Here is a 17,049-nt window from a genome sequence, read left to right as displayed (position 1 = left end):
AGAAACTGTAACAGTGTCATCTTAGCATGTTTCCAATACATGGATTATGCCGCGGAGGCAGGCATCAGATTCAGTAATCATCTAGCATTTCAGAAGTGGAGCACTGATGATGCTTTTTACTGGTATCGACTGGAGAAAAATAGCTCTGCATGCACAGTCATGGGGAATATCTCTTATTTGTTTTTGTTTTTTGGGCATCAGTTCTTGTTGGATTAGTAAAAATGTGCAGCCACACTGCTGCACAGTGGGCAGCAGGGACATATCTGTTCATCAACAGGGGGCGCCATGCTGCCATTCTGGGTACATTCAGGTGAATATTCCAAATGTGATTCAGCATATTCAAAGTCAAACCTGGGTTTTCTGATTGTAAATGTAAAAAAGGGGGCACACAAAAGAAAACATTTAAATCTGCAGGATCAGTGTTTCTTTCTTCTTCTTTTTTTTCAGGGATCTGTACGATGAAGAATATTGTTGATGGAGAGATTTTAGTGTTTTACAGACATTTGGTGTTGACGAAATAAGGTACTCACACACATGGATGACTCAAGAAAGTGCCAGGAACATTTTGATCCATGTTCACATGAAAGCATCACAGAGCTGCTTCAGATATGTTTGCTGCACATTCATGTTGTGAATCTCCCGTTCCACCACATCCCAAAGGTGCTCTATTGGATTGAAACCTGGTGGCTGTGGAGGCCATTTGAGTACAGTACAACTCTTTGTCATGTTCAAGAAACCAGTTTGAGATTATCTGAACTTTGTGACATGGTGTGTTATCCTGCTGCAAGCAGCCATCAAAATGGGTGCACTGTGGTCATAAAGGGATGGACATGGTCAGCAACAACACTCAGGTAGGCTGTGTTGTTGCCTACCTGAGTGGCGCACTTTGGCGCACTGAGGGGCCCAAAGTGCGCCAAGGAAATATCCCCTAGACCATTACACCACCAGCCTGAACTGCTAATACAAGGCAGTGTGGATCCATGCTTTTATGTGTTTATGCAAATTCTGAACATTTCCTGTTGATACTGACTGACGTGGACCCAATGTGGTCTTCTGCTGCTGGAGCCCATCTACTTCAAGGTTTGACATATTGTGCATTCAGAAATGCTACTCTGCAGTCCTTGGTTACTGTGGTTATTTCAGTTACTGCTGTTTCACTTTGAAACAGCCTGACCTCCTTTGCACTCATTATCTGCAAGCCACTTGTGTCAACTTTGGTAATAAACGAAGTGAGAATTAGGCTTCTGTCCTCAAAATATTCCATGCAATCTGACTTTTTTTGCATCCAAAGGAGTCACCCTCTGCTGGTCACTAGTAATAAAGCAGGTTCAGTGCTTCTCCACTGGCTTCACTATTCACACCCATATACAGTAAGCAGTCTATGGCCTGTTCTCCAAATGATGAGCTCATTCAGGTAACACGTATAAAAAACAAGACAGGGAAGGAGATGAATCCTCTGGGAAAACAGACGAAGAGCATTAGTTTACATTAAAAGGAGTAGGGGAGAAGGCCCGAGTTGGAAACATGAAATGCGGTCGAGCATACATGCAGTTTGTCTCAGTTGCTGCTCTAAATGTGTAAATGCACGCACACAGACACACACATACTGTATTCTGCCTGGTATTAGTCTGTATTTGAGCAACTGTGGTGCCAAAAGGATATCTTTCTCATGACCTCACGGCTGGCTTCAAATGTTGCGTTTTACAGTGTGTGTGTGTTTGTCTGCATGAAGGCGTGAGCAATATCATTAATTGTCTAGGTCTTCACTGTATGTCAGAGATTTGCTCTTGTTCTTCCTCATGTTGAGGTCTACGCATTTAACAAGGTCAAGCTCATGAAAACAAAGCCAGACAGCGGAGCAGAACTTCTTCGACCTCTTAACCAGAACTAAGACTAAAATGACTTTTTAATGGCGCCGGTCACACTGTTTTGATTCAAACATGAGCGCAACAGAAGATGACGCACACCAAGTGAGCCTCACGCTGTGACTGTTGCTCTTTAAACCCACTCAAACAGGCTCTATGTTTAGCCAAGCTGGCTCCCATGGCAGCCTCAATACGAGGTCTAAACATGCCCGATATATTTAATATCCTGTATCAGCTTTCATTTTTTTGGCAGATGCTTCTTGCTCAGTGTCATCAGACTGTAACCTTGTCGCTTCTGGAGTAGGTGATTATGAGAAAGAGGAGTGATGGAGCTTGAGTTGTCCAGGAGCTGCCGGGGGTGTCACTCCACTGGATGGCACAATGAACAAACCAAATGTGAGGGGTCGTCCGGTTCAGTGGAAGGCTCACCGGTGTGTTTCGGACGTTTGCATGACTTCGTCAGTGTTGATTGTTGCTTGGCTGTACAGCTGCACTAATCAATATTCAATGTTGGGAAGGCTACTTTTGGTAACCTTGATTTTTAATCAAATTTATGCAACATCTACATTTAATAGCATTTTACTTGCTTTGCTAAAAGTTATTTTAAACTGGAAAATTAACTCAAAGAGTAAATGTTTGTGCAGGTTTGATGTCAAGTAATTCAATGTTGGCTGCATTTTGATGGCTAGTACTGAAGCTTTAGCACCTCTTTTGTATTTCAGAAGGAAAGGTTTGGCACATTTCCAGCACTGAAGGTATTTTTGTCCAACTAAATGGACGCCCACTTTGACCGCTAAAAGCTATGGGCATTGGTAGGATTGTAAGGAAAGAAAAGCACATCCCCCTTTCACTGGCCACCTCCTTCAGCTCACCTGGGTGGTCACACTGGGTCATCCCCAAGCCAGCCAAGATATATATAAATAATAAATATATATGTCCAGCATGTCCTGGGTCTGTCCTGGGGTCTCTTAATGGTAGGACATTACTAGAACACCTCACCTAGGAGGCATCCTAGTCAAATGCACAAACAACCTCGACTGCCTCCTTTCAATGCGGACAAGCCTCTGTGAATCATTGTGGAGTTCGTGTGCCTTTGTGATCCCAGGACCTTTGTTGTCAGGGACATATGCTCCTAGTAGGATCTCCCAAGGCAAGCTGCCCAACTCTGGGACAGCTTTTCCTGGGCCTGACCCTGAAACAAGGCCAGGGAGGGGGTTCGAGTAGCTGCTGGTTTTACTCAATGGGGTGCAGCTAGGTGCAGCATGAGGTAGTTCCTGTGGAAGTCATAGTGCTAAATGAAAAGAGCCTTCCTAAGTCGTATGTGTTATTGTAAGTACAATAGTTTTAACGAAACCTGTGATAGGAAATAGGAAATAAGAGAAGTCAATGAAAATAAGCTAGACCTCAAAAAGTGCTTAGAAGATGCTCTGCAGTATCCAAACAAATTTGTATCCTGTTCACATCCTCGTTGCACTAAAGCTGACAGAGCTGCTAATTTAGTTCATAGTGATATAGAATTTCTATTGCACACCCCTCATTTGGTATTCACTTGGAGTTTCATTTATATTTTGCCACAAAAGGGAAACAAACTGCACACTGTTAGGCTACAATTTAATAATTAAATTCTCTTTAGAAACCTGCTTTTGAAGGCGATGTTTTGATCCACTGTCACCTGCTAGGGACAGTAATCTGAACTGATTATTGCCTGTAAAAGAAGAGCCTGTTTTTCACTCTTTGAAACATGCCTGGGGAAGATCCTGTGGATTGAAAACATTGTCTTCAAAAGAATGTTTTATAAGTGACTTCAAAGATTCAACTGGAGCCTGGTTGTGCGCTCTCTTTTCACTTATATTTATATCAGTTTCACCTATAGCACTCAAACAAGGCACATCTTCACAAATTTCCCAACATTAGGCAGAATTTAAAAAAAGAAAAAACATCCAGTTCTCTTTAAACTTGATCTTCTGTTCCTGCTCTCCCTCATGTGTGCCCAGCATGATGGAGCAGCTCCAGACAGATATGGTGGTAAGGAGGTGTGAATAGCTGAAACAGCCTGTCACCACGAGGGCCACCGTGGAAGATGATGGATCACCCACAAACTCCCACATCCCAACACCTCATTCCTCCTCTGTTTAATCCCAAAGATAAACACATATAAACACCTGCAAAAGTCAACAATTGTATATGAATCCAGTGTGAAGGGCAGCAATTTTTTCCAACAAATTATCAAATAAAGTTTCTTTAAATCGACTGATACAGAAAGATACAACCAAAAAATATTGCAGCTGTTTATGCGTTTTCTTAAGCTTCCCATGTCAGGCACTTTAAGACATGGACATGCTTTTCTACAAGATAGTCAGCAGATCGGTGTAGGCAGGGTTTAGGCTAGGTTTGAGATTTGAGATGGGCTTACTGTTTTTTTGTGCAGAGTGCTTCACATCAGAAAGTGTGTGTTAACTAAATGATTCTGTTACAAAACTTTTCATTTTCCCAGGATTTCTATTGATACTTTTATTGATTTCATTTATTGTTTTTGTACTGTTTCTGTGGCATTTAATTTTTTCATTGATTTTATTTTGTGTACAGTGCTTTGTGACCACTTGTCTGAGAAATGTGCTTAATAAATAAATGTTACTTACTTATTTAAATACTTATTTATTTACATACTTCACTGACTTCTGTGTGACTTCAAAAGTTTCCCTAATTTTTAATTTCATATCATCATGTAGGTGCCAATTTGGTCTGGTGTTTGCAACAAGTATTATGAAGATGTTATATGATTTACATTTTTTCTTTATTTACTCAAAGGCAATGAGCTACAGAGCTGCACTGCTAAACATTTAAAAGATACAAAATGTTTTTCTTGTTTTGGTGTTTCACTCTTTTTAACAGAAGTTTTATAGCATTATAAATGTTTCTAAATTGTTTTAACAGCTGGAGTCTTTCTTAATTTGAGGTTGAAGTGGAGTCTTGTTTTAAAGTAGTTTTCACAGGAACCTCTGCTTCAAACAGCCAGCAGAGGGCAGCAATTTTTTATGTTTTGGGGAGTGGCCTTGTGGAACTTCTGGACTTTATCAGATATTCATTTAGCTACATAGACTACCACTGGCTTCACTGTACATAGTTGTTAGGGAGTGTTAGGGAGTTTAGCAATATTTTCTTTTTTTTTTTTAGCATTCAGTGTCTGTTTTTATGTAGCATGAATGTGTTTTGCTCTTCCTGTTTACCACTGCTGCTGTCTAATTTACTGTGTTGTAAAAGGATCATTACATTGGTGGCAGCTTTCATTGTCAGATCCCTTCATGGACCTGGCACTAAGCAAGCTGACCCTCTCACAGATTAACCAATCGATGAACAAGTTGGGCTGTTAAAGGATTGTCTTAGTGTCGGTGGGTTTACCCCAAAGTTTTAATGTATTGTGAGTTCACAGTCTATCCCAGACTGTGGTCTGAGGGCAGATTAGCTGGTAAGCAGGCTGTTAATTTGTCTCGTCATGGAAATCTGCCGCATCACTCATGACATAAATAATTACATCTGAGGGTGTGTCTTTCTTGGACGTTTTAGCATTCGCTACATAACAAACCTCACAAGGCATCAGCATGCAAGTGTTCATTCATGCATGTGATCCCAGTCAGTCCATCCATCTGTGCAGTGACAGCAGATTGAAAGTAGAGGATTAAGGGTTCGCAGCATCGATCAGCTGGCCCACATGGTGTCACTTTGCCCTCACACCTAATGCCACTGATTAACAAATTACCTCTGTTAAAGCAGGGGGCTTTTCCCTGTCACTCATTAATGACTCACAGATTGGCTCAAAGTCTTCAGTCAACATCAACTGAAAAGTCCAAAATCTGAATGTGAGCTTTGGTATTAAGACCCAGAATTCTGAATACATGTTACAACAGTAACGTAAGGTGGGCGTGACAACACATAGATCATCAAATGGCATTAAATCAATTGTATTCATGTTCGTTAGCCATGATGTTAGTCCTAATGCAGAACTGAGTAAAAACACCAGCAGAATTGTTGACATTCCCACCAGCCTCAGCTGTTCCAAGTGTGTGGTGCTCGTCAGGGAATGTTAAAGTTAAAATTAAGACAGCGAACATTGTAAACAGCAGCATATTAGCATTGTCAGTGTGAGAGGAGCATTGCTGTGCTTTATAAGTCCTCTGAGTAGTGCTAGCGTAGCTGTGAGGTCATACATTACAGATGAAATAGAAGGTAAAACTATTACTGGACACGTTTTATTCTGCTTCAAGTCATTGTGATGATTTACTCTTGTGGGAGTCGTTTTGTCTAAATAAGTGAGATTTTTTAAATTGGAAAATTATAGTAGTAGGGTGAATTAAATAATAAATGAAGCACATATGTGGTGATATTCCTCTTTATCCTCTGAATTATGACTGATGTGTCAGCTCCTTTTTGCCTGTAATCCAAACTGTCCAGCAGCCAACAAATCAGCCTGGGCTAAAATTAGTAGGTCATCCAATCCCCTGCACGGTAGAGGTGAGGAGAAGGCAAGAAGTCAGATAAGAACTCTACTCTAGTCAGCTCCAGCCAGGGTTTCATTTAGAAAGCTTTGAAGGTGCTTTTCTCTGATTGGCCTAAATCACTAGACCTGTGGTTGCTCCAGATTTGTCCTATATTCCAAAATAAGCTGTTTGAATAAACTTAAATGGGACATTTGAAGCTGCTACTGTAACAGTACAGTGAACACAAAGAAAACCTGAGTCACTCACCAGGCTGGGTTTGAAGAAGTGGAAAGTTTTGTATGATTTCTAAAAATGTGTGAGGACTGAAAGCTTTAAAGGTGCACAGCGCTGCTCCTTTGTGCATTTTAAATTAGTTCACATTTGGGTGTTTTTTAATTGATGTGAGATTGTCAGTCGGTGATTACAGAAAGGTTAGCAGTCTGTTAGCTTCATTTAAAGTCTAAAAGCACACGCCGTGAACCTGCTACAGCATATTGAGAGCCAAAGTACTGGCTGCAGCAATACAAGTAGCATGTATCCAGGTGTGCACACGTGTACTGTGTGCCATACACAAGAGTACATGAATTGGTACAAATGGAAAAAGGAACAGAATGCAGTGATTAGCAAATTTCACTCACCTGTATTATGTTCACAACAGAATAAAGAAAACATATTGAACGTTGACACAGACATTTCACTATTTCCTGAAAAATATCAACTCATTTTGAATTTAATGCCAGCAACACATCTCAAAAAAGTAAAAGTAAGTGGTACTACAGAGAAACAGCTGGAGGAACATTTTGCAGCTAATTAGTGAACGTTGCTGTAGCACTGTAGAAAGGCAGAGGGTCATCAATCTGCAAAAAAACTGCATCTACAAATTATGGATATTCCTCAAAGTAAAATTCATCATCTTTAGTGAATAATAGCAGCAAAAGATTAAAACAAACTGGAGAAATCTCTGAGCTGCTGCTATGTACTGCACTCTATAGAGGACCGAAGCTGTCAAATAATAATAATAAATAAAATTAATAAGTGACTACATAAAAATAAATCAATATCCCATAAAATACTGACACCAGATCTACACGTCAAATAGTTTTACAAATGCATGAATTAATTATCATTTTTATTTATTTACCTTTGTATTAGTCCCCTTATTACTTTCAAATCTCGTGATCTTACTTATTTATTTTCTTGTTAAATAGCTTTATCTTTGGCTAGGCTGCTTTAACACCTTGGTTATCTGGTAAGCTGACATTTCTGCTGTGATCCTGGTATTGATTAACCTCTAGATGAAAAGATGACCTCGTCCCACATAATTATTTGCTCACTAGAACAGGAATGGATTGACGATAACAATTAAAATGATAATTCTATATTAAAAATACATTTTGATCATTTTAAGACAGAAATGCAGTTGAAAATTGTAAAAAAATTGTATAAAATTATTACAAAAGCTAATTTTGAGAAAAATAATTACCCACTATGTAGGGAAGGGAGATAGTTATGGTTCCCTAAGCATCTTTATTCCGTTTTTAACTTAACCCAGTTGCCCAGCAACATCCTCAGTAAGCTGTCCAGTGAATCACAACAAGGGCAATTTACAAGTCAAATGTCTAAGCTGTAATTACAGCACAACATGCCACTGAAAACTGTAATAAACCGGGTGGATGTGTCTGATCGACAAACAGGTATTATAGATGTGATTGTCTGAAACGTCTCATTGGAATTTCATTATGTGTGATCAGGATTTTTGGTTTTGTTTCCTAAAGTGAAAGTGGGGTGAGTTCAGTTTCACCTGTGCTGGTCATTCATTTTAATCCATTAGAGGTGACTGACAAGTACGTATAGGTTAATCATCATAGGTAAAAATATATCATCATACATAACAAGATGAGGTTTGTCCCGAGGTTGTATCAACTCAATATTTAGTGGCTATGCTGCATCCAAGCAGCAAAGCAATATTTCTCCAGGAGCTGACTCATGGCTTCTTTTGAACAAGATCTGAGCATTTCATTTGTAAAGAACAGAGCTGCAGATCTGTTATTATTCTTTGAGTCATCAGTGCGGTTTATCAGCTGAGGAAAATTATAAATCCTTCACGTTAGCTGCCTCTGCATTCATGTATTTTTTGCACAGCAGATGACAAAAACAACGTAACATGTCGTGCAAAAAACACATCCCTGATTCAGGCACAGGGATCGCAGCGCTAGAGAGGACGAGAGGTTATAATAAAACCGCAACACTTTCATGATGAGCTGTGGAAAACCGCAGTTCATCCTGTCCAACTTGGACACCAAACTCTGAAGCACTATTGTGGCTTTGCCCACCCACCCCACCCCCCGCCCGCTCTGCTTATGAGTCATCTTGGCAGAGGGGTGTAGCGTTCTCCGCTTCATCCGCACCAACACTGTCTGCTGTCCAGCCTTTGGCCTCATCCCAGACGGACACTGCAGCACTCGTGCCAAACACAGTCTCTCTGTGTGCAAAAGACCCCCAGTTAGGACAACTTCCCACTTCATCCAGGCGAAAGTAAGCAAATATGTCCCAGGGTGCAACAGTGACATTTCTCACTGTGACACTTGTGTCCTTTCCACTTCTGCCCCTGTTTGCTCTCCACATGCCTCACTTCTCTTAAATAAGAGGTAGCAGGGAAAATGTTAGGGAGGGGGGATCATCAGAAAATAGTCTGATAACTGACCCCGTCATTTAACGAATGCAAAAGCCACTCACAGTTACAGATCCATGCTAAGCCCGCATCTCAACTAGGACCATTTCTATGGCAACACCAAACACAGACAGGAGCAACAATGGAGGCTTAGGCCCAAAGAGGAGCACAGACACATTCACGGACCCCTTTGGGTGTTTTATTTTTTCCCCCGCAGAGAATTTTTAGCATCAGGCTGCCACCTCTGTCACTTTATCCCATCGTGTTGCATATGCCAAGAATTTCACAAGCAAAGCCAAGGCCCCTAGGGGAACACAATGCAGATATAGCAGCAAGATGTGAGCTGGTTCATGCTGAGGTTGGATTGTAAAGAGCTCTATAGAGATTACATTTATATAATGTTTCTCCACAAAGCAGGCTAAGCTACACCCATGGACACGCTATGTTTTAGTCAACCATAGATTTATCCCATAGAGTGACAATCATTGTGTTTACTTTTTCTTCCAGTAAGAAAAACTATTGCTGTCAGAATTCAGGTGTGTGCTGAATGCACAATGCCAAGAAAGACAAGAGCAATGAACAGCAATTGTTGCTGCTGATCAACATGGGAAGGGTTATAAGGTCATTTCCAAACAGTATGCAGTCCATCATTCTACAGTGAGAAAGCTTATTTAGAAGTGGAGAACATTCAAGACACATGTCAGCCTTCCCAGAAGTGGACGTCCCAGCAAATTCACCCCAAAGTCAGATAAAGCAATCGTCTGAAAAACTGAAAGATGCCAAAACCTACATCTCAGACGCCACAGCCTCAGCTAGCATCCTGACACATTCTGCTGCATCATGGAAACAGCTCTGCAGTGGCCCCTTATTGTATATTTAACTTAGAGTCGAGGGACTAAATAAAGTAAAGGTGATGACGCGCCGACAAATCCCAACAATGCGAATGACGAACATTCACAGCACGAGGAAATGAAAAGACAGCCAGGGTTACAAATCCGATAAAGGTGACAAATGTTTTCTGGTTTCTTTGTAATAAGCACACATAGTCGAGTTTTCATGTGTATCAGAGTCCTATAGTTCATTAGGTGCTGTATGAAGTAGCAGTTAATAATATGACCAAGGTAAAAGTGATAAAAGTCTTCCTGTTACATATTTAATGGGTTACGACCTGTAGACAAATAAATATTGTGCTTTCTTTGATAATTTACACATTAGTAGAGTTTGTCCCTTGTTTGGGAGTTTTATAGATTTTAGTTGTCTATTTATATTACTTAACAATATTAAGCTATGTTCCTCTAACATAGCTAATCTTCACAGGCTGAGCCAGATCATATTTGTCTGTTATTACAGCTTCAGCTTCCGACGTGTGTTTTGTTCAGAGCACCAGTTCGATTCAAAGTAGCGACTCCTTTGTAGTTTAGGACGTCTCTCGAGAGCCAACGCACACCTTTTTTTTTTTTGTTTATTCTGCTTCTGATGTTCCTTTTCAAGCGTTCTTCATTTGTTGCAACATATGCAGACACAATACAAGATTCAAATGAGAATGAATGGTTACAAGAAGTATATACATATGACTCATAGCTGACAAAAAGAAAGTGATCTGAGCTGTCTGGCAAGTTATTGAACTTTGCAGATTATGCAGAACCGTGTAAACTTCAAAGTGTGTTCAAAGAGTTTTTTGGGTCTGGGATTTCACCATGTTGCCTTTTTCACACATATAATTGAAGCCTCCAGCCAAACACCCCCACCCCCACCTCCTGCTGATAGTTTTTAATGCAGCACAGGCAGTCATCCGTCACTAATGCTCCACGGTGTACTAATGCACCTCGAATGTTACTTGCTTTACTCTTGGACGGAGATGAGCGACGACCACGACGACCGTGTCTGTCGCAGCAAATCATGCTGTAACCGCTCGGAGCAGAACAGGCTTGGAGATACCCTGGTGAATTATTTATGCGCTTGGAGTCGAGCTGTTCCTGTAGTGAAGCACCTGCAGGAAGAAAAGCTTTGCTGAAGCAGCGTAAAGATAATTTAGCTCCCATCCCGAGTGTGTTTCATGTGTTTTGCACTAAACACCATCCACGGTCACCAGTGCACCTTTCTCACTTTTTTTATAGCCACTTGTCCACGACACTCTGTTTGTTTGTCTTGCCTTGCTCTCATGGGAACGTCTTCTGCGAAAGCACACTCCAGCTGATCTTTCAGTGCCCCCCCACACCCACCCCTGCCTGAAAAATGGATCTCGGCTGGCTTATTTTGACTTTGCTTGACAGCAGAAGGCAAGCTGTGAGAAATGAAGAGAGAGAGACTAATGTTGGACAACACTGGGGTGTCTCCCAGTGTCGCGTATATATAGTGCTCTTTTCCCAGAGCTGTGAGCTGTTGGTATTCTGTGAGAGAAACAGGATCCCCACCAATGAAACGAGTCACTGTTCCTGCAGCCAAGCACCACGTGGCCCACTACCCATGCACTTCTTGTACTTGTCGACCCCACTACGCCCAGCTCAATTAAACAATCTGCAACACCCGCAGTTTTTGCGTATCAGCCCTGAAGCTTTTTAAGGAGCCACTTTCAACCATCAAACTGAGAAGCCGAATCCCCCGCTAATCGCTCAGTACTGATACATTCATTCAACAAGTCCTCCAAATCAGGGGCGGATCTAGAGAAATTTTCTTAGGGTGGCATGAGGGTGGCAAAGAAATCAAATGGGGTGGCAAAATCAAAGCCTTTTTTTAAAACACATATGCAGGTGGTTACATATGGTTAAAATAATTCAAATGCAGTAAGTATACACGTTTTTCATATAAATATAGTCTATAACTTAATTATTGTCTGTAGCCCACATAATGACACACTTTAGTTACATAAAACATGTGAGTTTTGATCTTATGTACTGTATAGCCTGTATAATAAATAAATATGTAGCCCAATAACTATAAAATCCAGAAAGCTACACAAAATGAGGCGGTTCATTTACAAACACAAGTCTAATTAAGCTTCAGACTGTTTTTTGTTAGAAAACAATCACATTGTTACAGCTTAAATTACACAAAATGTCAGAAATCTGCACTGTCATGAATAAAAATTTAAACCTAATTTTTCATGATTTGTTGGATTAACCCACTGAGGTCTGAAATACAACTGCCCATTTTTGATTCCTTTTGAGTTTACGTTTGTATTTCACCCTCAAATTGTTTCATTTTGTTTTTTTCCCCTTGCCTTGTTTGGTATCATTCTTTTCAGCTCAACTGAATTTAGTTGTTTTTTTCACTGACATACTGCATTAGTATTACTGATCTGAAATCACACAAAGAACTTAAAAATACGAGTAGTATTTTTTTTACTGTAAAAAAACCACAGACATGTTGAGTAAATTTTTATAACTTGAAATGCAAATATAAATTGTACATTTTGTAAACATATACAGCTATTTATCTAAAAATGCAGCCAATACACCTGCCGTGTTTTTCATTTTGTACAACCATTTAAAAATATTACTAAAACTAAAATGAGAGAACAATCAGGTGTTGCAATAAGATGCCCCACAAATGATGTGTGCCAGTAAAAAAGAAGTTTGTCCACCAAAAGACAGAACAGCACAGGGATAAACCTGCAAGCCTGACAACAGGAGGTGTATCACTCCGCTGGTTTTCTACTTAGTGACAGTGTTTACGTTGCAAATGTGCCTCTGTGACATTCATTAGTGCCCTCACTGACACACAAAACAAAACGACTACACAACAGAACAAATACACAAGACAACACAACACACTAAGTATACACTCCACACTAAACGTCACAAATCTCCCACATCTAAAAGCTCTCTCGCTCTCTCTCACTCGCTCTGTCTCGCTGCGTGGCTGCAGCTTGTTGCTATGTCAGCTTACATCAGTCATGTGATTTGGAGGTGCAGCGTGTCCGTGGACCACAGAGGGTTAATAACATTCACCTTCCTTCGATTTCCAGAGTGTAACATCTGTGTAAAAAGCGAAATTCCCATGGTGTTGTTCAAAATGTGCTCTGGCACAATCATAAACATCGCTTGCTACTGAAAACAAGAAAAAATCCAGTCCTGCTATGGGCTGAACCATTTGTTAATGGTGGTGAGGGGAAACACTATGCAATATATCAGTTTTATCATTTATATTCACTGTTGACTGTAACTACGCTCAAACTGTTAATGCTATCTTATTTTAATAAACAACACTGTCATATGGAAAACTGGGGTGGCACTTGGGGTGGCAAGGGATCATTTTAGGGTGGCACTTGCCACCCCATGCCACCCTTCTAGATCCGCCCCTGCTCCAAATTAAACGGCAGTCACCTAATTTTCCTTCACAAATGGCCGTTTGACGATTACTGCCACGTTTTTTACTAGACTAATTTAAACTGCCTTGAAAAAGCAAGAAATAAGGATTGTAGTGTTCAGGTAGACTATGTGCAACGATTACAGACTCCTGTCATGGTTAAAGTTAGGTTCAGACAACTGACACAATGCAAGCGGATAGTCAGTTAGGAGCCTTATTTTGGTTTTCTCATCCAGGGAAATCAAATACTGTTTTAGGTCACAGACTTGCTTCAGCATTGTTAGACACTAACAGATAAAAAATTTTCTATTTAGAAAGTATAAAAGCCCACATTTGGAGGTTGGAGGGGTTACTAGGTTGGAGTAGGTTATAAGTTTGTACTCGCCTAACCGTTGCAGTTTCCCCATGTTGGTGTTGTTTTTGGATCGTCATAATTAATATTGGTCCAGGTTCAACAGTGCAGGTGACCAATCACACTGATGTGATGTCACAGTTAAGCTTCTGCAACTTTCTGTTTTACTGAATATAGGACTGTCTGCCTTAAGATGTAAGCGTATGAACAACAAAATTTTTTTTTAAAAGTTCAAGACCAAGATTTTTCCAGTCGAGTAGAAAAGATTAAACTCAGTTGATATCCAAGGGGATGAAAAAGGGATAAACTTCAAGCATCTTTGATCCATGTTTTTAAACCCTGAATTTAACCACCAGTCGCTTCCTGCTGATGAATCAAACACCTTCAATAAGACCTTTTGAGCTAGACCTTCTAATCCAGTCTACAGCTGGTGAAGCTCAGGGTGCCAGGAGGTTTGCCTTAATGCGTGTCTTGCTTAGCGATCTCTGCCCCACTACCCTCAAACTGTCAATCAGACTGAAAGCAAAGCACTTTCTAGCAGGGCAGGATGTCATTTTTAAAGTCATTTGAAGGAGTTTATACAAAACAGGTAAAAAAAAAAATTGGAGTTTGAAAAGTTTCTGTCAATCTAAAATCTGACATGTGAGGGGCCTGTCATTGCTTCGACACTCCCATCAGGGCCTATGGTGAACTGTCTATAAATCATTCACACACATACTATAAACACCATTCACACTAAACCTGCTGATCAGCCTGCTGGCCAGCCCCCTTTTGTTGTCTTACAGCAGATTACCAGCACCAGAAGGCCGTGGCTCTCGGCCCCACTATCATACATGGTTAACCCGATTAACCGGTCACTTCCGGTCACAAGCTAAACTGCAAGCCGTTTAAACCTGAACGGCAAGGCATCCTTCTGCCCAAATATTTACTCACAGGAAGAAGGTTTCTTCCATTCAGGAAGGAGTGCTTCGAACACCTGTCGATGCTTTTATTGCAGACCTTTAAACATCAGAAAAAAAGAAAAGAGGTGGAAATGGCCAACTGTTCCAGGAGCCCAAAAAAGAGCCCCAAATTCCACCTATAAATACCAGCCTCAAGCCATCTTCGTTCACATCCTGTGAGTAACCACAAACCAAAATGTTATGTGATGATCTTTAAAGGCTATGCTAATCCTTTTATTAGTAACATCTCTCGCTCTCACTGTGCTGACCACCACATACCAGCACGTCATCAAACTATGGATGCCAGCACAGCACCTCCCCAATCCCATAATATGATGAAAGATTTGGCATGTTTTAAGCCAAAGGAGAAAATAATAAAGTGAGAGTTTCATAATTAAACCAGTGGAAATGCTTCATTGCTACCAGTCTCGCCCACGTCTTTCAATCTGAGACTTGAGTCCAAGATTGGTAACTTGACTCCCTCCCTCCCTCCCTTCTTCCCGTCACCCACCCCTTCTGATTGGTCTCAGATACTGTATGACTCTGCTGTGGGTTCTCATGGACACGCTGCCCTTTGGAAATTCCCCGGCTGCAACTAATACAACCCTGCCGTGTAACACCAGCGTCCGCTCGAGCTAGTGTCACCGCACAGGAGTGGATGAATTATCACCGCCAGCTTTGATGTGGTGGGCAAATTGATCACGAGGCATGCTGCCACTGCCGGGGCCATATCATGTTCTGCCCTCATCAGCAGATTCAGCTGTAATGGTGATTCCCTCCAAGAAAGCAAAACAAAAGTGTCACGCAGAGCCAACCGCAAAAAGAAACCCAAATGTGTGAGAGCCTTCTCTGTCCCAGCCAAAGAAATAAACCTAATTAGAGCAAATTCAACCCGATTAGATTGAATTAAGATCAGCAGGAGTTCACTGTGCCCTCCCCTCCTCAGAGCCTCGGGTCTCCTCTGGCCTCTAATCTTTGTATCTATTCAATTAGCAGCAACCTTGCAGAAAAGCTGCCACAATGCAGATTATGTTCTGCTCAGTGGTTATTCTGAAAATCCACTGAAGTTCAGCGCATCTGCGCAAAAGGCTTTGCAGAAATACAGACTATACTTAAATAATAAATTCAGGATTTTTTTTTTTTAAAAATCAAGATTTTTTTAATAAATAAAATACAATTTTGAAAATGCCAGGCTGACTAGGCTGAAAATGAAATACTTGTAATTTATTACAAACATGACTCAGTGATAATTTTCCATGACATCCATGCACAATCACACAGGCTCACAACCTCTTGCATTTGTGTATTTGCCTCCAAAGGAAACAGATGATATACACACATCTTATGACATAAACACACACACTGTCTCATAGCCAAGCTCCAGCCTTACCTCTCGCAGCAAATCTTTAGCCCACGGTGCTGATGTGCCTCTGCAGTGCCACTGGCTGTGCCTTCAGCCTGCCAGCTCGGATGAAGTGTTATCCTCAGTGTGAATGTTTGCTCCGCTCTCCTTCCCTTTGCAACGCTAAGCGTCCCTTCTCTCTCCTCCACTGCCGTCACTGCTGCTGCCGCGTCCTCAGCTGGCCTCTAGTACAATCCAGGTGGTCTGATGAGTGAGAGAGAGGAAGAGGAGGAAGAGGTGCGTCTCCTGACAGGGAGCTGCTGCTGCTGCTGTGTGTGATGATGTCTGTGGCTGGTGACTATGAAGACAGACTGTGTGTGTCTGTGTGTGAGGAGAGAGAGCAGAAGGGGAGAGACAGGACCTGCCATGCAGATATCAGCCCTGTTGCGGTTAAATTTAAACCACCCTGCCTGCTGACACCTTGAGCCACGGCTGTTCTCCCTCTCCAGCACACTAACACACTGGGACGCAAGTGCACACGGATCCCTGATGGTGCCATATGGCTCACGAGCCTTTGGGAGTCTGTGACTATCAGAAGAGAAATAGTGAGCGGGGGTGTGAGGGGTGAAAGGAAATGTAGGTGTTTTTTTAAGGTGTTGGTGGCTCAAATAAACTAAACATTGCCCCAAAACTGCTTGAAGATGTGAACAAAATGACTTTCAAAGTCAGCAATGTCAAATCCACCAGTCAGTGAAACTATCCTGTCAGTGTAAAGAACAGGGATGTGGTACCTTTTTTATACTGTGGGCCATATGCATGAAGTTTAACATTTACAGTGCAAATTAGATTTTATACTGAAATAAGTGAAAAGCAATGAAAAATTACTGCACAACTTTTTGGGCTTAAATTGTAAGAAATAAATGTGTAAAAGTACAGAAAAAAGTGCAGTGGCTCATTGCCCAGACTGTCCCATAATTATAAAACACAAAGCTTTTGTTAATTCATAGAAAATGTCCTTTTTTCTGTGGACTTATAAAGACATTTCCCTAGTAGATGTCATCATTTACTTGTTTATCTGCTACCTAAATGTAGTAT

General features: G+C 41.1%; 1 protein-coding gene across 1 annotated transcript in view; it reads right to left on the bottom strand.

Annotated features, from left to right (window-relative positions):
- The window catches only part of filip1l (filamin A interacting protein 1-like), a 103,561-nt gene extending 87,229 nt beyond the window's left edge, over positions 1-16,332 (bottom strand). Inside the window, exon 1 of the mRNA XM_040037712.1 lies at positions 16,003-16,332. The gene's annotated coding sequence lies outside the window, so the exon portion shown is untranslated. The remainder of the gene's footprint in view (positions 1-16,002) is intronic.
- Positions 16,333-17,049: the final 717 nt, after the last annotated feature.

This window comes from Simochromis diagramma, unplaced genomic scaffold (assembly GCF_900408965.1).
Source record: "Simochromis diagramma unplaced genomic scaffold, fSimDia1.1 OVJJ01000411.1, whole genome shotgun sequence".
Lineage (NCBI taxonomy): Eukaryota > Metazoa > Chordata > Actinopteri > Cichliformes > Cichlidae > Simochromis > Simochromis diagramma.
Note: the sequence above shows the minus strand (reverse complement) of the source record. Positions and strands in the feature narration are given on the sequence as shown.